The 24,868-nt window shown below is 39.3% G+C and overlaps 2 protein-coding genes across 6 annotated transcripts in view; one reads left to right on the top strand and one right to left on the bottom strand.

The window, feature by feature from the left end:
- The window catches only part of CRYZL1 (crystallin zeta like 1), a 32,430-nt gene extending 25,798 nt beyond the window's left edge, over positions 1 to 6,632 (bottom strand). For 2 of the 5 annotated variants that reach the window (XM_079101360.1, XM_079101355.1), the window contains exon 1: positions 6,548 to 6,632. The gene's annotated coding sequence lies outside the window, so the exon portion shown is untranslated. The remainder of the gene's footprint in view (positions 1 to 6,547) is intronic. The other 3 variants (XM_079101356.1, XM_079101357.1, XM_079101358.1) reach the window with 3 other exon arrangements.
- A 715-nt stretch (positions 6,633 to 7,347) lies between these two features.
- Positions 7,348 to 24,868, top strand: part of ITSN1 (intersectin 1) — a 224,682-nt gene continuing 207,161 nt past the window's right edge. Inside the window, 1 exon segment of the mRNA XM_079101367.1 lies at positions 7,348 to 7,547. The gene's annotated coding sequence lies outside the window, so the exon portion shown is untranslated.

Raw genomic sequence — 24,868 nt, 5'->3', positions numbered from 1 at the left:
GCCTGATATCCAATAGTCTAAGTTTAATTTTGTCTGTTTTTGAACCACACAGGAACAAGACTCTACTCCCTAATGTGTGCTTCATTTCTTTTCATATTATGTTTGCAAGTCTCACTCAGGCTGTTGCTTACAGTTGTAGTCCAGTCAATCTCATTGCTATCTGTTACTTCACTGATGAATAAGTTACCAGCATCCATTCCACTGTAGACAGACATCTGAATTGTTTCCAGCTTGAGGCTCTTACAGATTGTACTATTCAGAACATTCTTGTACACACTTTTTGTGGAAAGTATGATTATTGCATTTACTTTTTAGATAAGAAAAGTGCAAACCCCCCACCCCAAATGAGGACTAAAATCAAGGAAACTGCATGTTAAAGAGATTAAGTTCCAAAGATAGGGTCTCATAGCAATATCTGGGCCAGAAATAGGACACATACCAGGTGCCACCCTTTCCAAAGTCATTATTTTATTTATTTATTTTCCAAAATAATTTTAACCAATATAGTATTCAATGCTTTCCCATTAAGCTTCTAACATGAGATACGACATTTAAAACTAAAATACTTCATCCTTTAGGATTGATTATTAAGTACTTCTTGACAGAATTGCCTATATATAATTTCCAGGTTATGTGCAAAATTAAAAGTGGAGAACATTTCATAAATTATTAAAATTTCAGGGCTGGGGATATACCTGGGTTCAATCCCCAGCACTACCAAAAAAAAAAAAAAAAAAAAAAAAAAGGCAATAAAATCAGCAATAGCAGAATACTAAACCAAAACAAGGATCTTTTCCGAGCATGAGACCCAGTGAGACTGCATAGGTTTCAAGTTCATGAAACCAGTCCTCAGTGCTAAGATCTTAGTGGATCTACCTGGATCTATATAAAGGGTTTTTGGAATGTAGATGTGCAATGGTTGCTGCTTTCTAGGATGGAGTCATCAAATACTGGAACTAATAGAATGTGAATATACATTTAAGACATATAGAAATTATGAATATAGCATGTATAAACAAAGTGTATAAAAAGAGGACAAGCTAGGTCCAATGATTAAATTATTCCTACCTGTTTGATTATACAATGTATTTGTATCAATGTGTCTGTTGGGGGTGAAGAGGGGAAGAAAGGTATAGCATATATTCCCTATATTAACTCTAACCTTTTCTGTCTAGTTTTCAAGGCTCTTAAAATTCACTCCTACTCTTCCCAATCTACCTTATTCTGCCCCCACAATTTTCCAACACACATCTGTCTGATCAAGTCAGTGTAACTTCAGACAATATTTTTATCCCATCTCAGGGTTTCCAAGCACGGTTTGTTCTCTGAGACACTGTTGTACTAACTGCAGATTCTTCCAAGCAAATAAAGCAAAGTTCAAGTCCTATGCCCCTTCTGGAATCACCCTCAGTGATAGTCAATCTACCCTATCTGTTCCACCTATTCTAGATTTTGTTACATACTAACAAACAAAACTTCACTTTACTTATTAACTAAAGGGCTTTCCCTGCTATTGCCTGGTTCAATCAATACCCATGATATTAAATAAATAAATCTTTGTTCCTACTTCGTCTGGAGATATTCAGAAATCTTGCTTTTTCCAGAAATGGAACAGTTACATATTAACATCTTGAATTCTTTGTGATTCTGGAAGTCACTGTTTTCTCTGCCCATTGTATCTTAAAACATATAGCATATCTCTCAGATCAGCAATCATATGCCCCAAATTCATGCTAAATAGTTCCTACAAATCACGTGAATATTGGCCTGGCTGGTGAAAAAAAAAAAAAAAATTAGTTGGTACAATGAAGAGTTGTGTGTGTTCTGGGTGTGGTGACCCACACCAGTGATCCCAGTGGCTAGGGAGGCTAGGCAGGAGGACTGAGTTCAGAGACAGCCTCGGCAAAGTGAGGCACTAAGCAACTCAGTGAAACCCTGTCTCTAAATAAAATACAAAACAGGGCTGGGGATGTGGCTCAGTGGTCCAGTGTCCCTGAGTTCAATCCCTGGTACTTCTCTCCCCCACCCCCCCAAAAAAAAAAAAGTTGTGTGGAGGGATGGGGATGTTGGTCAGAGGCAGAGTGCTTGCCCAGCATGCATGAAGTCCTGGGTTTGATCACAGCACCAAAAACAAAAAACAAACAAAACAAAACAAAACAAAACAAAAAAAAGGAAAAGAAAAATGAGAACTGTTGTGTGGGTTCAAAACAATGCACTAAGTTACAAAGTGAAGAGAGGTATTTTTACAAAAGTGCAGAAGAACATTAAGGATATATTAATGGTTTGTTTTGCAACCCCCCCAACAGAAATACTGAGGTCCTAGTTCTTAGAAAATGATAGCGGGTGACAGTCAAGTCCCACAAAGTTTCTTAGGCACTGGGTCCCAATTAAATGGAACGCTTACGTTTTTATTTAGTAAAACTTTTTACTGAATGTATAGATATTTGGAGGGGTTGGGGCTGCAGTTCAGTAACAAAGTGCTTGCCTAGCATGTGAGGACTAGGTTCGATCCTTAGCACCACATAAAAATAAATAAAATAAAGGCATGCTGTCCATCTACAACTATAAAAAATTAAAGAGATTTGCACATGTGAAATAACTGCACACCTTATAAAATACAAATAGAAATTAAAATATATAGTATTTATCATGACATTTCTAATAAAGTCATATAATTTCAAAATTATATGTTCTAATATAAATTTTGCTAAATCAGAAAAAGTTCCATAAAAACTTTGTGTGTGTGGGTGTGTGTGGCTGGAATTGAACCCAGGGTCTCATACATGCTAGACAAGCACTCTACCATAATCCACTTTCCTAGCATAATATATAAATTTTTTTTTTTTTTGTATTGAGGACTGAACCCAGGGGTACTTTACCACTAAGCTACATCATCCCTAGGCCTATTTATTTATTTATTTACTTATTTTCAGACAGTGTCTTGCTAATTTGCTGAGGTTGGCCTAGAACTTGTGATCTTCTGGCCTCAGTCTCCTCAATCTCTGGGCTTACAGTCTTGTACCACCTAGCTGGGATTGTTATAATTTGACCTTTTGGGAAGATGCGATATGATAGGAAGTTTTAACAACAATGTTCTTAATAATCTGAGACTTTTCATACATATCCATATATCAGAAAAAGAAATATGAGTAATCATATGCCCAAATATTTGGTTAAAAATATGGAGAGTGTAATTGAAGTAACTATTTGGAGATTTGGTTCAAATACCATACCAAACAGGCTGTGGAGAACGGCAGAATAGAGACCAAGTACAGAAAGGAGAGATGAGCTTCAAGAGGGAGGTAGATACATGATCACAACAGTCTACATAATGTAGGCAAGAGTCAATAGAAATTTGTGTATCCTAAGGACATTGGCAAAAGTCATGAGTACACTGGTATTTTGTTGCCAACAGTTGTACTGATTCTCTGTGCCTGGGCACAGGAGATACGTATACTAAGCTAAACCCTGGAAAGCAAGTCTAGCAAATAACATATGCTTTAAGAACTCTTTACATTTACATTTTAGTATTAATTTAAAACTTAAAAAAAAAAAGAATGAAAATGAAGTCATGTGGTCCCTCTTATAAGAGGTATTTAAATAGAAGCTGAATATAGTAATAGGGGTTTCATAAAGGGGGTTCAAACATCAGGTGAGTGGGGTAGCGGGATCATCAGATGACTGTTAAGGTTTCTTTTAATAATCTAGATTTCTATGAATATTTTCAAGACATATTCAACTAACTTTATGCATGTGTGGCATAATCCCTACATTTTATGCAAACTAAGAACTAAAGATAGCTGGAGAAGCAGAAAAGCAGGAAAAAAAATCAAAATTATGTGATACAGCCTTTAGTCAGAAGCAAAAAGAAAAAAAAAAGTCACACTGTTACTTACATATTTAATAAGTGGGTTCCACACTGAGCAGGGAGGCACCCAACTAAGACCACTTTTGAATCTCTAAAGAATTTTAAAATATTTCCCCTCATTCCATGAGAGCTTTACTTGGATTATGGGTTAACGTACAGAATATATTTTCACTTAAGAGTCTAGGATTTCTTACAGAAGGCATTCCTTTCCTAAAACCAACAGGGGGTAGGGTATGGGTGGGTTGGAGAGGCGAGATGGTCATTATCCAAAGTTTGGAAACCTCTGGTCTAGTTATTATTCAATAAAGGCCAATTAATATAGTACAATTTAGGACAATAGAAACTTAAAATTTCACTACATTTCTTGAATTAGCATCACCTTTTCCCACATTAGGGAAAAAAACAGAGCCAATGGTGTAACGAATGGAATCTTCCTTTTTAAACTGGCTACGTGACATGATATTGGGACAAAGAAGGTACAGAAGGGAAGAGATGAGGGAGACGGTCAAATGAGGAATGCTCCCTAATTTCTTATCATACTTTCTCCCTCCTGTCCATTAGAAAATCTCTACCTACTAATATTATTGCAATCTCAAAGCTTACTTAATTTTTCAACTCACTGTAGGGTCTTGAAATAATTTGTTGGTTTAAAGGCAAATACGAATTGTAATTTTGATTAAATATTTTAAAATTCAAATTTAAGAGCAAATAATCTCATGAAATGTGTTAAAATATATAAAAATGGAACCAGGCATGGTGGCGCATGCCTGTAAGCACAGAGGCTCAGGAGGCTAAGGCAGGAGGATTCTGAGTTTAAAGCCAGCCATAGCAAAAGCCAGGTGCTAAACAACTCAGTGAGACCCTGTCTCTAAAATACAATATAGGCTGGCGATGTGGTTCAGTAGTTCAGTGACCCTGAGATTAAACCCTTGCACCCCCCCTCCCAAATAAAAAAAATAAAAATAAAGGAAGAAAATTATTTTGTAAAGTGCCATATTTTAGTATGTGTGAGTAGGTGTACTCTTGCTCTTGTACTCAGGGCTTTCCTTAGCAAAATGTAGTACTATTTATTGGATCCACAAAACGCATAAAGTTGTCCTTGAAACAGTCTACATGAAGAAAACATTCACTTTTATGACTCAAAAAAATTCACCACAAACAAATACAGAAAGCACTGTCATAGTGAAGCATTTTATGAATTCCCAAGCTTTCCCACCTTCCTTCCTCAAAGAGGTACACAAATTAATCAAGAGTCATTACTGCCCAGGGTCCAGGACTGGTCCAGAGGTCTAAATCTCCTTCAGGATTTCAATTCTCATTCTAAAATACAGAACATTGATTTTAAATGCCCAGCATGGAGAATTGTAAAACTACCAAACTATTTCACTGCAAATGTTAGGCAGTTTGACCTTTTACTAGGAACTCTTTTCAAATTTGAATTTATCAACCTCTGCCACAAGCTGAAGCAGAAGTATCAATGAAGTGAAAATCAAAGGTAACACTTTTACTTTGAAGTGATTGATGGATAGAATTCAAAGTCCTAAGTTACTGGTTTGAACTCTTAGTGACCTCTGAGAGTTGCTGCAAGGATTAAATACAGTAATATATGCAAAGAACTCATTATAAGACTTGATTTCAACAAATGTTAATTACCTTTACTAATTCTTTAAACTGGCAGAGAACCTCTAAAGTAGTTCTGAAACCCAAATAACAGAGCAGCAAAGGCTCACGGTTGGTCACATGAAACACTTTGAATTTCTACAATGGTCCAATACATCATTTGGCTCCCTATTGTAGATGGTATAACAGCAGCCAATAGCTACAGGTGGCCACTAAGCACTTGAAACATGTGTATTCAGAACTGATATGTGCTGTAAGTGTAAAGTGCACATTAAATCTGGAAGACTCAATACAAAAAAAATTTTTTTTAATTATTTGATTTTTCATTGAAATAATTTTGAATATGCTGGGTTAAAAGAAACCTAAAATTCACGTTTCATTTCACTGTTTAAATGAGGCCACCAGGAAAGTCCCTATGTAGATTGAATTATCTTTGTAGTGGTCAGAGGTGATGTAAAATCTTTCTAAGGACTAGTAGCACCTGGTAGTTTTTGCAAATGCAGGTAGGTCCTCAGGGCCAGACCTACCGAATCAGCATCTGCACTTGAACGTGATCCTGTGGTGATTCCTATGTGTCGCTCCTGAGTATTCCGCTGTTTAGTTTAACGAAGAGGGCAAAATCTGGCCTTAAGGTCATATAAATGAGAATACCTTTGCTCTAGGTAATTGCTTAACGAAAAAGGAAAAGTGTACAGGAAGAAAGCAATGGCAGAGGAGTAAAGAATCAAGAAACTCAAATACCGGAAACAAAATTCAAACTGGGAGATCAAGAGGAAGGAACTGCCAGAGTTTCGTCTCCATAAATGTGGAGGAAGACGGAAACTAAGCCAAAATCTACAATCAAAACCTGCAAAGGGCGAGGAAGCTGCCAGTCAAATTTAGTCTTACCCGCCCCTCAGCAGCCTCAGCTAAGGTAGGCCTGAGCCCGAGCGGGTTTGAGGCTGGGGAGCGACAGGAACCACCATCTTTCCCAGGGCTAGACTGTTCCTCGGGATGTCTCTCCATCTTTCGCCCACAGTCCCTTTTCCCCAGACACATAACGCGCGTCCCGGGGCTCACCTGCCTCGGAGCAGCCCCAACCGCCGACACCTTCGCCACCGCCACCTTCCAGTCTTTCTGCAGAGAGCCCGCCCCTTGGACTCAGACGGTACTCCCATTGGTCCGACAGCTCATCACTCCTGCGGGGCGGGGCGGGCTCTGGGAGGGTGTGGAGAACGCCATAGCAACCAAACTCGGAACTACAACTCCCGGCATGCTCCAACAGGGACGAAGCGAGGTACCGCCCCAGGGGCTACCAATAAATGGGGAAATTGAAGTCGCCCGATGGGTTCCGTTTTATGCAAATCCAAGAGGAAGCCGCACCCTTCCTCCTTCCAAATGAGCGCCCTATTATCCCTTTTCTTCTCCACTATATTCTCTTCGGTAAAGTCTTACGTAATTTAGTTGAATGCATCGTAGCTATTGTTTCGCACAGCAAAGAGCAAGATGCACCAAATGGTGGAAGACTATCTCCATAAGCCCTACACCAGAAACCTTTGGTTACGCCTTTGTGGGAGGAGGGGCTGGAGAGGAGGAAGAGGCTTCCTCTCCCCGCCTGTTGATTGGTTTATCTGTGTGTCACTCCGTACCCCTCCATTTTTTTCTGCTCCCTCTCCTAGCGTTCCTGCGGTGGGCAGGGCCAGCGGTAGGGGGCGGTGGAGAGGTGTGGCCACCTCCTTCCGATTGGCAGACGGTTGTCACCACCCATCTGTGGGCGGAGACGGAGGGGTGGATGGGGGCGGTGGAGGCCGCGGAGGGAGATGAGGAGATAGGCGGGAGCGAGGGAGCGAGGGAGGGAGCGAAGGAGGTAGAGAGGAGTGGAGGCGCGCAGGGAGGGAGCGCAGCTTGGTTGCTCCGTAGTACGGCGGCTCGCGAGGGAGACTCCCGAGCGGGCTCCGGGACGGGCGGGCAGGCGGGCGGGGATGGTGTGCGGGGCTGCGGCTCCTGCGTCCCTCCGCGCAGCGTGTGAGCTGCACTGATTTGTGCCTGGGGCGGCAGCGCGGACCCGCCCGGAGATGAGGTGAGGAGCGGGCTGACCGCGGCGGCCTGGGCTGTGGGAGGTGGCGCGGGGGCGGGGGTCGGCGCGGGGGTCGACGCGATGGCCGCCCGGGGCGCCCGTCCCGCGGCCCCGCGCGCGTCCCTCCGGCCGCCCTTCACCCTGTGCGGCGCACGCGGGAGGCGCGGCAGCGGCCGCCTCTCCGCCTCGTCCTCTCCATCCTCCCGGGAGCTGCGGCGGGGCTTCGGCTGGCCGGAGGCGGGAGGCCGGGCTCCGCGGCGGGGCCTGGGAGTGGCGGCAGCGGGACGGGCTTGGGGTTGAATGGGCGTCCGCAGCCCTGGTCCGGCGAGCCGGCTCCCTCGCGAGGGGCATCGCGGTCGGGCGTTCCTGCCAGGGCTGACCTCGCTGCCCCCGGCCGCCGGAGGGTGGCGGGCCGGCCCAGCCTCGCCAGCTGGCCGGGAACCCGAGCTCGCCGGCAGCGGCATCGCGCCGCCCGCCCGTGCCCCGGGCCTCGAGCCTCGAGTCCGCGGCTCATCCCTTTTCTTTTCTCTGGCGTGCCTGCAAAATCCTGTCAGTGAAGGGCAGTCAATGCCGTCTGGCGCTGAGCGGTGCTGCCGGGCTGCCTCCGATGGTGTTTAACCGAAAACGGCTCCCCTGGCAGTGTGAGCGCGTCCCCGGAGTCTGCGGCTTCGTCCCTCCCTCACTCGCGGACTCGGGCTTCTGGTATGGACCCACGGCACAATTGCGGTCGCTTCTTGCTTGGACGAGGAAATGTAATCCAAATTCCCAGGAAAAGGAAAGCAACGAGGAATGGGTTGCACCTTCCTTCACTTCTGTTAGCTTCTGGATGGGAAGACAACTTCTGGATTACCTTTCCTATGGTCAATCTTTTGTGTGATTCAGACTAAATGCTTTGCTTTTGAAGAAATAGATGAGCAGTTTCTCACTTAAGTTGAAGGCTATCCATTGCCTCTTGATAGCTTCTTGAATATGAAAGTTTCCTTGCGAACTTTGCCATCATTAGTGCTATTCAGAAAACAGAACCAACCTGGAAATTTAAATGTACCCAGACTCTGGCTAGATGCGGTTCTTTGTGCTTATCGGTTAGCATCCTTCTCTTGCTGTTTCTGTGGTCAAAAAACGTACAGATAATAAAAGCAAGTCCAATAAAAAAACATAGATAATAAAACAAATATCATACAAACATACATCTGGAAAATCTCAATTCTGTCAGCGGACAGGCAGATTTACTAATCCCGTTTAACGGATGAAGAGAAAGGCTCGGAGTTAACTCATGGATTATGTAGTGGACAGGATGTGAGGGCAGTAACTGGGGCCAGGAGCCAGCAGGCCAGCTGGTTTGCATGGTCCTGCTCTAAACTCCCCAAATAGGAGGAATGAATTTGTTGAGATAACTTTATTTTTAGATGACTAGGATTGAGAGTAAAGTAGCTTTAGTACTCCTCATACTTGTTATTTCTATTTGTCTCCGAGAAGAAAGTACTTTTTTTGCTTAATGATTTTTTTCACTAGTTTGCTTGAAACATTTATGTGGGTTTCGTGGGAGTTGACTTATAAATATAAAAATTTTTCAAAAATGAAAATTATGCAGGAGTTTATAAAGAACCCAGGAACTTTTAGGTGTTCTAAATTAAGAAATGAGGGGTGGGGTAATTGGGTTAAAAATCTTTCAAACACTTGTAAGTAGCCCAGTAAGGAGCCTTTCTGATAGTACATTAAAAAAAAAAAAAAAAAAAAAGGATATTTAAGAATGTATCTGCTGAAATTGCTGAGGAGCACGGGACCTTTACAAAACTGTTATTATTCTGCCTGAGTAAGAGAGGAAATGAACAAATTTTTAATGTACTTTGGAACCCTCTGGATTGTTCAGATACTAAGCATTGTGAAATAGGGCATAAAATGAGTGGTACCAAGTTAGTTCCGTGAAATGTTTGTCCCTGTTAGCATTTTTTTTTTTTTTTTTTTTCATTTGACTGGCAATTTCCTTTTTCTTAATGCTTCTCTCTAGTTTTGGTAGTAGAATTCTGCATAAATTTTATCTTTTCCCCAGATGCCTAGATTGAGGCACACCCTCAAAGCTATTACCAGATTAAGAGGGAGGTGCTGGTAAATTCCTCCACTCATACTCATCCCTGCCCCCCTTTATGTGGTGCTGGGGATTGACCCAGGCCTGGAGCATACTAAGTAGTGCTCTACCACTGAGCTATCCCTGTCTCCCAGACTTACTCTTACCTTTCAAATTTGCTAAATTTTGAGTTATAGAGAATTAGTTATGTGAAGGTTGGGTTATGTCCCTCAGATCAGATTCCACTGCCACAGAGCTGTTCTCTTTTGAATGGTCATTCCCTCTTAAATGGCTCCACTTCAGGTTGGATTTCTCAAAGTGTGGGCCTCATATCTCTTCCATCAGCATTAACTGAGGTTCTTGGAGAAATGAAATTTTTTTTCACCTCAGCCCAGACAGCTGGAGGTGGGGCTCTGGAATCAGTATTTTCAACAAGTTGTCCATGAAATTGTGAGCCGGAAAGTTGGAGAACCACTGGCATCATGCTTCCTGCTTGCTGAACATCCCCTAGGACCCTTTCCTGAAGTAGATAACAAGTTTTTCAAGTGGCAGAGTAAGTTTTATACCCTAGGCAGCTAATAAAAAGGCTGTGACCTTCAGATGAGTAATTGTACCTATGATACTTGATTGACAAAGGCAGAGACCTGTTCATTGTGGTATCCCTGGTGCCTGGAGGAACTCAATTAAATATTTGTTGAGTGAATGATTGAACTACATTGCAGTGAGGCCAGGTTTTTACACCTTTACTTGTCAAATTAATTGCATCACTTAGTGGTCACTAATTTTTATAAATTAGAAGTAATAAACACTAGATCCCAGTGATTTCTTTAACTTTGATTAGTGTCGAAAGCAGAGAGACCCGGGCCTGGAGCATGGAGATATACTAGGAAGAAGACTCAGCAAAATATTTATTTAGGTACTTAAAACATAAATATAATTTACAGTGTGGGGTAAATCATTTATTATTATATTGTATTCCATTTTATAAACCATGATAATCCCAACTTCCTGCTATAAAAATTAGTTTCTGGGAACTAGACAATTGGTATGTTTCTAACTTTTCATGCTAATAAAATATGACCTTCACACCTGTTTTTCAGATTCTGTTATAGGATCCCAAGTGATTATATAGTTGGGGTTGGTTATATAGTTGGGTTTAAAAAATTGGATTACTAAACTAAACATTAAAAGAATTTAATAATTGTCAAATATTATGTAAGTTTTAAAAATAAAGGTTAATCTCATGATCACTTTTAACCTATAACTTTAGATCCAGTCTGATAACCAGTTTATGATGATCAGCTAATAACCTTGTATTTAAAAAAATTGCCTGTAGAAAAAGTGTAATACAGAAAAATAGTAGAAAACTGTAAAAATACACATAAGTTCATTACCTGAGTGCATATCTCTTCTGATTCTTTTTGTATGTGCATGTGGCTATTTATACACAATTTTTGGTAACCTGTGGTGGTTTTCTAATCTGTCTTTACTTTTATAACATCTTATGAATGTCTTTCCTTATCTGTATTGTTAATTACAAAGTTTTAGTAGCCGAATAATATTTCAAATTATCGATCTGTGAGAATTTAACCAATTTATTTTTATTGGACATTAGTCGCCTCACCACCTCCCTGCCCCGAATACACCTCTCCCTCCTGTCCCCTCTTTACTGGAGATTGAACCCAGGACCTCACACATGCTAGGCAAGCACTCTCCCAATGAGCTTCATCCCCAGCCCTTACATGTCTCTACAGACCTGTGAGATATTTTCCCCTTAGGATAGGTTTCTAGAAGTGGAATTGTAGGTTCAAAGGATATACTAGAGCTTATAGATTTTTGATACATATTTCCATCTGCCATTTAGAAAGGTTGTAGCAATTTACATTCTTGCTATGGTATATGAGTATCCCAGTCTTCATCCCCTCCAAACCCCACTTTTTTGTAATGACTTAACCAGTGACAAATCTAGTGAATTTTTTTGTTCAGGAAGAAGAATGGCTTTTTAGTATAGCATGCTTAATAGTGGGATTTAGAAATTCAGAAAGTTCATGCAATTATAATAGTGATAGCTAGTATCTATCAACTTCTTTTGCAGCGTTTCTATGCATTAATTTCATTAAACCTTCATGTCATCTCTGTTTTACAAATGAATATGTCTTGGAAACTGAGATATTAACTGAGTTAAGTAAATTAGAGGATCAACTAGTAACTGAGCAGATTTTTAACTATAGAATCCTAAACTCTTAGCCTGTTTTCTGAACTTCCTTTATAGGCATTTGGCTACTTTTTGCATTCTCGATTTTTGTTATGGAGTAACTTAGTAGTTCCCTGGGGTGTATTAATGCATATATTCATTATATAAATTGAATCCCTCTCAAAGTGATGAAGAGTCAGGTAGGTTGGTTTACAAATGAGCCTTGTCAACAGTCTGGCATTCATCCCACAAAGCAGTCTTTTTATCTTTTATTCTGTAGTGGTTTTCTTAAAGTCCCAGTGCATGAAAAACAGGATTATTGGAATAAGAGAAGACTAGTGAAGTTTGAAAACACAGTTTACTTATGTGAATTTACAGGGAACACAAGGCTACAGAAGTTTGACAAGGGAGACAGATGGAAGTGTGTCCAGACATTTCCATGTTGGCCAGCATGGAGATTTGAAAACTGGTGAATATTTACTCCAGGAATGCCAAGGCCTCACAGATCCACTGGCAAAAAGCTTTCTATTAATAAATGTGATGGTAGAATATCATTAAAGTTCTGTTGCTAAGGTTTGTGGTCCCTTACAAGGTGAAGTTTCAGTAAGTCAGTCTATTTGAATTCATCTTTTAACGTTTTTCTAGTAGAACTAATGATGGGTAATTGCCTTCTTTGCTTATTGCCCATAGAGAATGTTGGTGAAATTGTTTTGGCTTCAGCTCTTTGTCCTGAGTTTGTCTCTGCTGTGTAGACTGAGTTTGTCTCAACTGCCTTTGCTCAGTTGTCAGCTGGTCACCAAAACCCATCCTCATTGTTGTGTGGTGCAGGGCCCCTTGGAGGCCCTGTGCGAGTGATACTTGGTGCATTTTACTCTTCCTAGGGTGGTAGAACCAGAGTTGAACTGAGGGATGTGGCTGAGTTTTGGGTTCAAATAAATTGTGAAAATAACAAGGTCATAGCAGGTGGCCAAAGTTTTATCCTTGGTATTTAAAATTAAACATACTCAATACAGTGCTTTTGATCCACTGTTTCTATGGTGAGCATTTGATTTACTCTTGCTCCTTTCATTTTGTCTGCAAGTCCTTCTGGTGTCTGGGGGCATGCATTTGTAAGTCATGGATACTGCTCGTGGAAATGGACAAAGTCAGCTGACTTTAATGCTTTGATATGTCCTCTTGAGGAGGATACTGGCTCCTGCAGTATAAATACTGGAGCAAGCTGCACGCCACACCTGTAATCTCAGCAACTCAGGAGATTATAAGTTTGAGGCCAGTCCTGGGAAAAGGCTGATGATGTATCTCAGTGTTAGAGGGCCACTGGGTTTAATTCCCAGTATTTCAAAAACAAAACAAAACAACACTGAAACAAAATGCCATTGTAGCCATTATTGTGTGTGCATATGTATGTGTCCATTGTGTGTATCTGTATACCTGTGTGTGCAGGGCAATTTCCTGGACAGTTTTATTCTAGTGAGGCTAATATATTGTGTTATTTAGCCATTGTATGAACACACACACCATTCCTATGCACCATTGATAATAAGAGGCTGCTTATTGTGGATTCAGTGTGTTATAAAAAGCAATTCATTTGTATTCTAAACTTAAGATAGTTGTTTTTTTTTAAAAACAAGTAATCTTTCAGATTCTGAAATTATCGGAAACTCAATTTCCCTTTCTTGCAGAATTGGAGTATTACATTTTGACCACTGACATAAATGCTGTGTACTGATAATGAGAGAAACCTTGAAAAACTGACCAAAAAATTAGTGCCATTCTTGGTATATAGCAGGTTTGAATGAACCTTCACTTAAGGGTGAATAATTTTTAAACAGAACAAGTAAATGATAATAAATATTGTAGGTAGTACTGCTTATATCTATACCTCTTCAGATATAGTTACAGTTGTTTTCATTTTCTTCAAACGAACAGAGAAATTGGGAAGAAGAAAGTCGTTAGAGGGGTTGCTGCATGAGGACAGGGAGCGTGGTCTTTATTGTTCCTGGTCTTTTCTTTAGGACCTAGAACAGTGCTTACCACTAGGAGGACTCTCAACAGTCATTTGTTGGTTTGTGGTAAGATGACAGTTTGAGGACCCAAGAATCTGGAGGCCAGAGAGGCTGAATGAATGCTGTGAGCAAGGAAGAGATAGGTGAGGAATGAAGGAGAGAAGGGCCAGCTTGGACTTCATTCAGAGTCAGTCCCCTGAAGGGGGAAGTTAAAGGGAGTTTTAAGCAGGCATTTCCATGATTAGCCTTTGTTTGGAAAACTCCCCCTGGATGTCATGTGGGACCTAGGAGGGCAAGAGAGAACCATTGAGTTGGCTCCCTTATGACTCCCAACCTGTGGATATTGACATTTCTACCTAGCCCTGGACTTTATGATGAAAATAATATGATTTACTCTTTGGGATGTCATAAATGGTGTGAGATGGTGGTTTGTTCTCTGAGAGAGATCCCCATAAAACCGTAACTTACCATGTTTCAACGTGTGAGTTTTTCACTTTGCGATGGTACTAAAGCAATATACAGTTGGTGTGAACAGTACTTCAAATTGTGAATTTTGATTTTTCCCACAGGCTAGTGATATGCAATCAGATCCTCTCTCAAGATGCTGCTGGGTAGTGGCGGTATGCTGTAGCTCTCAGTGGGTCACGTGATCACAAGGGGAAACAACCTGTACTCTGTAGTGGACTGTGTTGCTAAGCTTTGATTTTCTGTATTTTAGGGAGATTAAATGCATTTTTTATTTAGCATATTTCCAGTTTACTATGGGTTTATTAGAGGTAAACCAGTTAACATTTGGGGAGCATCTGTGCTATTATTATTCATCAAAATGGTAAATAGAGGTCAAGAATTATTTAACCTTATGAACATTAAGTTAATTGAAGTTATAAATATCAGTTGCTAATAGGAGAGATTTTTCTCTGCTTTTTTTCTTGGTGAAAGAAACCTCGAATGCAAATGAGTCTTTCAGATAACTATTTTGTGAACTGAGTTAGTTCATGGAAGCTGTTCTCTTTGGGGGTGATGTTTTGTAAAATGCTGTGACTGTCTGTCCAATCTGGGGTTTTTTGTATTGAAGGGAGGGTAGTTCTACAATAATTGTAACGTCATATTATATCTTAGTTAATTTTAAAACACAATCATTGTCTGTTATATGTAGTCGTTGTGATATAGCAAGATGAGGCGATATTATAGTTGTGATTTGGTAACTGGAAAAAAAAAAAACGTTTTTTCTTAAAAGCAATATATGTTTATTGAAGAAAACTTTTGAAAATAGAGATAAGAAGACAAAAAGCCTACCCAGAATCTCACACCCAGTGATAATGTTCATACTCGTGAGGGTCCACATGCTCACATTACCCAGTAGGTACCCAGTGTGAGCTGCTGAGGCTGGGAGACATGAAAGTCAGTTAGGGACTGTGGGCACTTAAGATGGTTCATCAATTGGGCAGCCCAGGGCCAATCTGCCCATTTCTTTGTGACCCAGGAAGTATGCATCCTGGTGTTACTATACCTTCTAGTTCTTCAAGAACAGCTGGAAATCTAGAAGTATGGGTTTAACAAAAAGTCTCCCAATTTTTATGGGGGCCACAATTTTTACCAATACACTGGCAGTCAAACAAAGCATCCCTGAGGGCTGAATTCAATTTTTTTTTGGCTTGCCAGTTTGTAACCTCAGGTACATACAGGTTTATGCCAGTATTTTTCACTTACTATAAAGTGAATAAATTTCCAGCCTTTTGTGACACATTATCATGTATTTAATCAGTCACTTATTGATGGGCATCTTTTTGCTTTAATAAAGACAGGTGGAATTCTTAGAACAAGAGATATTTCCATAGCCTAAACAACATGCTGCTTTCCCTCTGTAGGGTGGTGATGTACCATAATCCCCTTCCCCTGCTGTTACCTCTTTCAAAAACTCTTAGCCACCTTTTTTTGTTTGTTCATTTTTTATTTCCTTTTTGTATTTCCAGCGAGTGTGAATGTTTCTAAAATGCTTACTGACTGTATACAGATTTATTTGGTTTCTAGTGACTTTGCTAGAACTCTCCGATAGTACTTTGGTTCATGTATCCAGTGTTTCTCTACTTTTTAATATCAGATAGTATTAGTGTTAAATTAGTACTACTGAGTAGTGCTAATTGCAGTGCCATTCCAAAAAACCAAAGGAATCAGTATCTTGGAAACAGTAACTCATTTAGAGTATGATGTGGAACTTCTCTGAGTGTCATTGATGGCTCAATGAATGTTTGTGTGCCCTCTACACCAGGCATTGTTCTAGGTGTCCAGTCTTGAACTTAGAGACAACACCTGAGACCATATTCTTTTTTCATTTCTCTTGGGTTTTCATGTTGACAATTATATTTCTTAAAGACCATTTTCATTTCTAGGATTTATAGTTGGAAAAAAAATTTTTTTTTGAAATGCTGGGGGTGGAACCTAGGGCTATGCACATGAACTCATAGGCAAGCACTCTAATGCTAAGCTACATCTCAGACCTAATTTGTGTTTTTTATTGGCATGAACTCCTAAAATAGTGCTGCATTAAATTGTCCTTTAATTTCTTAAATTCTGTTTAATTCTCTTCCATTTTATTCATAATAACCTTTAATAACCAATTTTCTAGTTTTTTTTGTTTTTTTTTGTTTTTTTTTTTTGATCGTGAGGAAACCAAGTTATAAGATGTGACTGTGTAATCGGAACCTTTGGAATTTCTGTCTGAACCAACACAAATCCGTGAACTGTCCTTTAACCTACATATTCAGCCCCTTCCAACTTCTTCCTGCCCGTAAAGGAAATGGTGAATTCAAGCCAGGTTGGACACCAAACCAAATTGTCCCAGTGTCCCTTTCCTGGAAATTTGAAATTAGTTCCAAAGAAAGGATTTAGTCATAATGGGCTCAAGGGCCACAAGGTAAAGATTTGGATTAGAACTTCCCCCAACCCCTTTAATGGTGCTAGGAATTGAACCCAGTTGCTATGATCCATACTTTCTCCTTGTTATCCCATTTGTGTTCTTTTTATAATTGAAGTTGAGCCTTCCTAATCTAAAGATCTGAAATGCTCCCAAACCTGACACAATGCTCAAAAAATTTTGGATTCGGAGATTTTTGGCTTCAGGATGCTTAACTGTAAGGTCCTAAGCACATGCTCTGAAATCCAATAAAACTTCAAAGTCTGATGCCAAGCCTTTCAGATAAGGGCTAACTCAACCCCTTTTCTTCTATTTTTTTACTATTATCTGAGGAAGATGTGAATTTGTTATTATTTTCTCCACATAAGAACATAGAAACTTAAGGATAGCAAGAAACCATTTAAAAAGTACACACATTTAATCTAATTCATATAGTCATAATTTGTTTGGAAAGGTCATTTGCAAAATGAATTCAGCCTTTGACCTGTGTTCATCCACTATAGATCTCCAGCTGAGAGAAAACAGGAAGGAAGAGATTTGAAACTTCCCAATGTATTATAATTTCAGTGGTGTTTTTTTTTTTTTTTTTCACGTACATATAAAATGTTGACCTCATGCAAAAAATGATACTAGGGACATTCACATAGTACAATGTTGTATACATCGTGTAGAGGGAGTTTGGAATGTGTTCCATTGTATGGCCGTTTGAACTAAGATTTTTTAATATCTAAATATCAAGTTGAATTACAAATAGTTATGTGGAGCTGGGCTTAGTTCTTAGATAAGCTTTCTGTCTCATTGTGACTTCATATATATCAGGTATCTTCAACTTTAAAAAAAAAAACAAAAAACCTCAGTGGTAAGTTGAGTCCACAATCTAAAGGGACTTGGGTGGGGAGGGGAAAAAATGGAAGAGAAGTAAATGATTTTTATAGAAGAAGAGAAAGGTTGCTTCAGTGCCAAACTTTCCTATTCATAATTTGTCTTTTCATTTGCAATGGAGGAAGTGCAAACTGAAAATGTAAAGTTCAAGGATTCTGATTGGCCTGACTTGATCAAATGCCTGAACCAATTGCTATGGCCCTTGGGATGCAGGACTCTCATTGACGGTCCTGGACGTTGAGTCCACCTTTTGCACTAGTGGGTGAGGTCAGTACATAAACTCATGGAATTAATGAAATGGAGAAGTGGATCTGTTAAGAGGAGAAGGAATGTGGAACATGACAAACACAGTCTTCATGTGCAATGATCAAATGGGAAGTAGCTGTGGGGACCACTTTTTTTCCTTTTAAATGTTGGCATTAATAAAACAGTATAAACACATCAAAGCAACCATAAGTATATATGAATTTTCTTCTTGGTAAAATTTGCTTTTTAAATATAAATGCTATGTAACCACCATTAGACCCAGCTATCCCACTCCTCGGCTTATACCCCAAAGATTTAAAATCAGCGTACTACAGTGATGCAGCCACATTGATGTTTATAGCAGCTCAGTCAATAGGCCAAGCAATGGAACCAACCTAGGTGTCCTTCAGCAGATGAATGGATAAAGAAAATGTGGTTTATACCCACAATAGAACATTACTCAGCCATAGAGAATGAAGTTATGGTATTTGCTGGTATATGGATGGAACTGAAGACTATCATGCTAAGTGAAATAAGCCAGTCCTGAAAACCAAAGGCTGAATGTTCTCTCTCTTACGTGGATGCTAACATAACAGGGAAGGGTAGGGAGGCAAAGACATTGGATTAGACAAAGGGGAATGAAGGGAAGGGATGGGGAATGGGAATAGGAAAGACAGTAGAATGAATCAGACATAACTTTCCTATGCTCATATATGAATACATGACCAGTATTAACTCTACATCATTTGCAACCCCAAGAATGGGCTCCTAATTGGAATGGGTTGCATTCCATATATGTGTAATATATCAAAATAAATCCTACTGTCTTTTGTATCTAAAAACAACAAATAAAAACATAATTATAAATGCCCCGTATGCTGCCAGAGTTGAATTTTGTGTTTTATTTCTTTCCTTTTTTGGGGGAAGGGGTATTAGGGATTGAACATAGGACACTTTACCACTTAGCTACATCCGTAACCTTTTAATTTTTTATTTTGGAGACAGGGTCTTATTAAGTCACTGAGATTGTTCTTGAACTTGTGATCTTCCTGCCTCAGCCTCTGAATTGCTGGGATTACAGTGTGCACCACCACATCTGGCTTTATCTCTTTCCTTTTAAAACAAAATACATTCCACTATTCTGTGATTGATCTAGATAGAAGTTTGGGAGACTCATCGGGAATCTAGTTAGACCACCTTTAATTTAAAACTGTGGGCATCATTTTCACCAGTTTACTTCTGTAATTATAAACTTCAGATTTTTCAGAGCTGAAGAAGGTATGTTGCTAGCATTCTCCTTTGGCCCATACTTAAGGTTCTTGATTTATAGTTCATCTGGAACTGCTGGAAAAAACATGTATGCTGCTTAAAAGGAGGAGCTAGAAAGAGACATTTTTTCCTGTGGCTATCTGCTTTTCCTGTTATACTATAGGAGAGAGAGTAATTTGACCTTTTTTGGAAGGGGTTGGGGCTATTTTCGAAAAAAAGAATTTTTTTTTTTCATGTTCTAAGAGACTGATGATAACAGTAGGTGCAGAAAGCTTATAGTATCTTGAAAAATGTAGAGTTTATTTTAAAAATTATAGCCCTGTAAGGTAATTTGCTTCACATTTGACTATAGCAGTTCCTGGTCATCAAACACATCCAGAAACATCCTTGACCTTTTCCCTTTTATCTTGGGTTGTCAACTTCCTCCTGGTTTCATTTCCTTCCATTTGCAGTTGGGATCTCAGAGTGGGTCATTTCAACTGTATCCTTGCCATGTTGTTGTTCTGTTATTTCTATCCCATCAATTTTCCTCGCTAAACCAGCCCCCACTCTCTGTGTTCTGTTTCCTATATCTGTGCTGCTAAAAGTCAGCTGAAGAAAACCATGCAACCTTGTAGACTTTTGCCCTTCCCACTTAGGTGTGCCCTGCTAAATGTTCCTCCGCTTTCTCTCCATTCCTCAGACATTCTGTCTGCCATCTGGGCCTGCTGTTCACTTCCCATGTAGCTCTTGAGAATCCATCTTCTTCATAGTCTTTGCTTCTTGAGGTAAAAGGAAGAAGGAAGAAGGAGGTGACTCTTCCCCTTCCTTTAGATGTTCTAAATACTCCTCTCCTGTTTGCTGAGACTGTAATTTTCCCTTGAGCTTATTCTCTTCAGCAGTGCCAGAACGTGTCCTGCTTGACTGCTGTGTGCCAGGTGGTGTGGCAGAAGCAAGGAGACTAGTATTGATAGGGTCTCTGTCCTTAACAATTTCGTGTCCTTACTCTATTTATATTCTGCTGGGGCAGACATACAAACACATAAATAAATAATTCCCAGCTGTTGCAAGTGCTATGAAGGAAGTATTCAAGAGGACCTAATGTAGTCATAGAGTCCTGGGAAGTCCTGGTCTGAAGTACTTAAAGGAGTAAGTAAATAGGGAAGGGAAAAGTTGTTTTCTAGGCTAAGTGACCAGCATGTGAACGGCTTCCATGGCATAAATGAGCACAGAATATTTGACAAGAAGGCCACCATAGCTGGAGAGCAGGCCATGAGATTAGAGAGGGAGGTAAGTCAGACCTTATATGTCTTGTAGGAATATAAACAGGCCTTGGGTTTTGGGTATATAAGCCCAAATCTGATTCTGCTCATTCTCTGTCTTCTGCTCTGTCCTTCTTTCCACCTTCCTTAACAACTCTGCTCAACTTTGCCTTTGTTAACCTTCTGTTCCCTCTGATTGTTATCTCCTGTCTTCCTTTAATGTGCATGCTTCTTGGAAGACTGTGCTGGGTATCTCAGAATGCGGTCTGATCCAGGGGAAGCAATCATGCTGTGAAAGAATTGGAACGTTCAGCCCTCCATCACCGCCATCTTGGGAAGGGAGAGGCACTGGACATTTGAGTTCAGTTACATGGTAGTGATTTAATCAGCCTTGCCTACACAGTGAAGTCACAAATGAACACTCTGGAATGACAAAGTTTGGAGAGCTTCTGGGCTGCTGGTGAATGTACTTATTTTAGTCAGGTTTTGCGTTGCTGTGACAACAATACCTGACAACAATTTAATAGAGGCAAAGTTTATTTTGGCTTATGGTATCAGAGATCTCGGTCCTTTGATGGCTGACTCCATTGTTCTGGGCCCAGAGTGAGGCAGAACATCGTACAGGAAGGGTGTGGTAGAGGAAAACTGGTCCCCTCATGGCAGCAAGGAAGGGGAAGATGCACGCTTCCAAGGCACAACCCAGTCACCCACTTCCTCTAGTCATGCCCCATCTACCTACAGTTAGCACACAGTCAGTTCTTTCAAACTAGGATGAACTGCATATGTTACAGCTCTCATAATTGGTCATTTCACCTCTGAATATTAATGCATTAATACAGGAGATTTCAGGGTATGTCTCGTATACAAACCATAAGTAGCACTGATGTGCAAAAAGGTGGACACCTGTATCCACAGAGGAGACAGATGAAAGCTCCCAATTGTGTACTTTATGAGTCTCTTTCATTTGGCTGAGTTGTGTAGACTTTCCTGAGTTCTCTGAGTCTTTCTAGTCAGTGAATGAGAGTTGAAGGAACCTCTGAATTTGTAGTCCCCATGGCAGAAATGCTGGTAGCACAGGGATATCACCAAGACTTGAGGCTGGTGTCTTCTGAAGAGGGGGTAGTCTTCTGGGACTGAGCCCTTAACAGGTGGATCACAGTAATGCCAGGAGTTAGTGTCAGAATTGAATGGAATTATAGGACACCTCGTTGAGGTCAGAGAGTGGTTGTTAGACAGATGAACTCATATAGTTTATATAGTGTCTCTCTCTATATATGTGTAATAGTATCAGCTTGACTTAGTACCTGCCCTTCAGCCACATGGGTGGACAATTACTATTTAGTGAAGTTATTGGAGGCCTGGACTGTATCTGATTCTGGAGTTAGTCACTTAGATTTTGTCAATTCTTCACCAAAAAGATCTTTTGAATTCATCCCTCTCTAGTCCCACTACTACTGTCTTAATCCAGGCCTTAACATTTTTCACTTTACTCTGCTGTTGCTTCTTGACTGATCTGACTTCCCTCTTCTTCATTTTACGTGCACATTATTGCTAGAGGAATATATCTGATATGCATTGCTTCAGAGTATTAAAATCTTTCCCTGTGGGTTTATTTCCTAAAGTATTGGGTCTCAAACTTTTGGTATCAGAATTCTGTGGTTTTTGCTATTGTTTTCTGTGTGTGTGGTACTAAGGGTCGATTCCAGGGTAACTCTACAACTGAACTACATCCCCACTTTTATTTTTTATTTTGAGACAGGGTCTCACGAAACTTCTAAGGCTTACCTTGAACTTGCAGTCCACTTGGCCTCAGGAGATTATAGGTGTGTGCCACTGTGCCAGACTGCGTTTGTATGAACCAAGTGATTGAGGACCCCAAAGAGCTTTTCTTCCTGTGGGTTTTTGTCTATAACTGTTTGTAAGATTAGAAATTAAAACTGAGAAATTTATAAAAATACTTATTAGTAATCTGAAATAACAATAAACCCCTTACATGTTAGTGTAAATAACTTTTAAATAAACCCTTTATAAAACAAAAAATTTGGTAAAAAGAATGGCATAGTTTTATGGTTTTGCAAATTTTCTTCATGTCTGGCTTAAAAGAGAGCTGGATTCTTATAACTGTTCTTGTGGCTAGTTTGTTGCAAAATGTTTTGGTTGACGTAGAGGAAGAAATTCTGGCCTTAAGCAGATTATGTACTTGGAAAAAGTAGGAGTCTTTCTGTTGTATTTTCAGAATATTCTGGTCATTCAATAATACTATTTTGTATACCAGAACTTGACAGTGGCTCATTTCTTAAGAGTTACTTGTGATTTGGAATCAGAAATCATCTCAGGGATGCCGTCAGAGTCTGAGATCCCATAGATAACGCTGCAGGCAGTTACAGCAATGCTAGATATAGCTGACAATTAGGCCTGTAATTACTGATCAGAAATTGAAATCTGTGAGCTCTAATATTATGTTCATAGTGGTTTTATTATGAGATATATTATCTTTTTGGTTTCTTTTTATAAGATATATATTTTTTTAGATTCATGTTTACATAGCCTTTAACTGATATGAAATTGTACAGTAAATGATGGGTTTTGCTTAACTGGTCCTTTGGGCTCTGACTTTGCTGGCAACTGCTACCTCTTAAGATTGTAGTTGGGATGCAATCCAGATGCCATTGGTAATAGATCGTTGAGTCAGAATATCCTGAATAGTTTTTTGTCAGATTCAGATATGTTAGAAAAGGTCTAAATCTGGATGACAAAATGATGTTCCCCCATCTGTTTTTTTGTGACATTCCTAACCCCATTAAAGAAATGCAAGTTCTAACCAAGAGTTACTTAATAGATCTGTGAAGAGAGAGTGGTGGAGTTGGAACTTGAAAGTGACATGTAAACAATGTAGTTACTAGCATTTTTTCAAAACATTCCTTTTTAGGCATCTGGGTATCTGTTATTGTTTTAAGATTGAAAGGTAGTATAACAAAGTGATTCTGAGGCCAAACTCTGACAATTAATTGTGTAACCGTAAACCACATAACATTTCTGTGTCTCAGTTTCTTCATCTATCAAATGGAATTGATAAGAGTTCTTGTCTTATAAGATGAGGATGTGAAAGCACTCAGAACAGTACCTCATGGAATAATAAGCTCTATATAAGAAATTACTATTATTACTTTATCGTCATCTATGATCCAAGCCTGGGATTTACAATTTAAGACAAAATGCCGGTATTGTGCATAGTTACTACAAGTTGATTGTGTGCCTTCTTGTAACTTTTTAGTTTTTCTTTTCATCATCTGGAAGCTTTGCCATTTGTTTTAAGGTTGGAAGGGGAGAAGCAGAGAGGAACAGATGTATGATAAGTCTAAAAGTGTTCTCATTTTCTTATTAAAAATATAAGACATAATACAACTCAACAATAAAAATGGCAAATAACTTAGTTAAAAGGGTGCAAAAGACATGGATAAGTACTTTTCCAAGGAAGACATTCAGATGGTCAACAACACATGAAAAGATGCTCAATATTATTAGTTATTAAAGAAACAAATGAAAACTATGAGAGACCACTTTAAACTCTATAGAATGAATATTACTTTAAAAAAAATGGGAAAATAGCCAGTGTTTGTGAGAATGTGAAAAAACTGTAGTCCATATATTGTTTTGAATGTAAAATTGTGGTGCTGCTAGGGAAAACAATTGTTAGGTTCTTCAATAAGTTAAATACAGAGTTGTCATATGGCCCATCAGTTCCATTCTTAGTTGTATATCCCACAGACTTGAAAACAGAATGTTCAAATGAAAACTTGTATGTTAATGTTAATAGCAGCACTATTCACAATAACCAAAAAGTAGAAACAACCTAAATGTCCATCAGCTTTTGTGTATCAATAGACAAAATGTGGTGTATTCATATGATGGAATGTGATTCAGCCATAGAAAGAATTTATAATGCATGCCGCAACATGGATGATCCTTAAAAACTTACTAAGTCAAGGAAGCCATATACTGAAGGCCATGTACTGCATGATTGCATCTATGTGAAATACTCGGACTAGGCAAATCTGTAGACAGAAAGCAGAGGAGTAGTTGCTTGGTTTAGGCTCTGGCATTACTTTATAGGATGAAAATGTTTTGGAATTACATGTTGGTAATGGTTGTACATTATGGATATATTAAATGTCACTGAACTGTATGCTTTAAAATAGTTAAAAATGTAAATTTTTTTTTTGTTTTACATGTCATATGTTAAATTATATGCACTGTAATTTAAAAAAAAAAAAAAAAAAGGAAGGAAAAAAAAATGAACAATTTTAACCTGATACTTTTTCCTTGTTTACCTTAGTGGCAATTTTGCCAGAATGCTTTATTAAGCCTTAATTTTTTGGGTAATTTTAGGATAAAATCATTTTCAGTTCATATATATTTCGATGGAATATATTACAATTTTTTTTTTTATCTTGTAAATTTGGAAAAGGTAGAATATGAAAGCCATGAGAGTTTTAATACCTGTTCT

This window comes from Sciurus vulgaris (genome assembly GCF_902686455.1).
Source record: "Sciurus vulgaris genome assembly, chromosome: 10".
NCBI lineage: Eukaryota > Metazoa > Chordata > Mammalia > Rodentia > Sciuridae > Sciurus > Sciurus vulgaris.
This window is presented reverse-complemented; position numbering and strand designations above follow the sequence as displayed.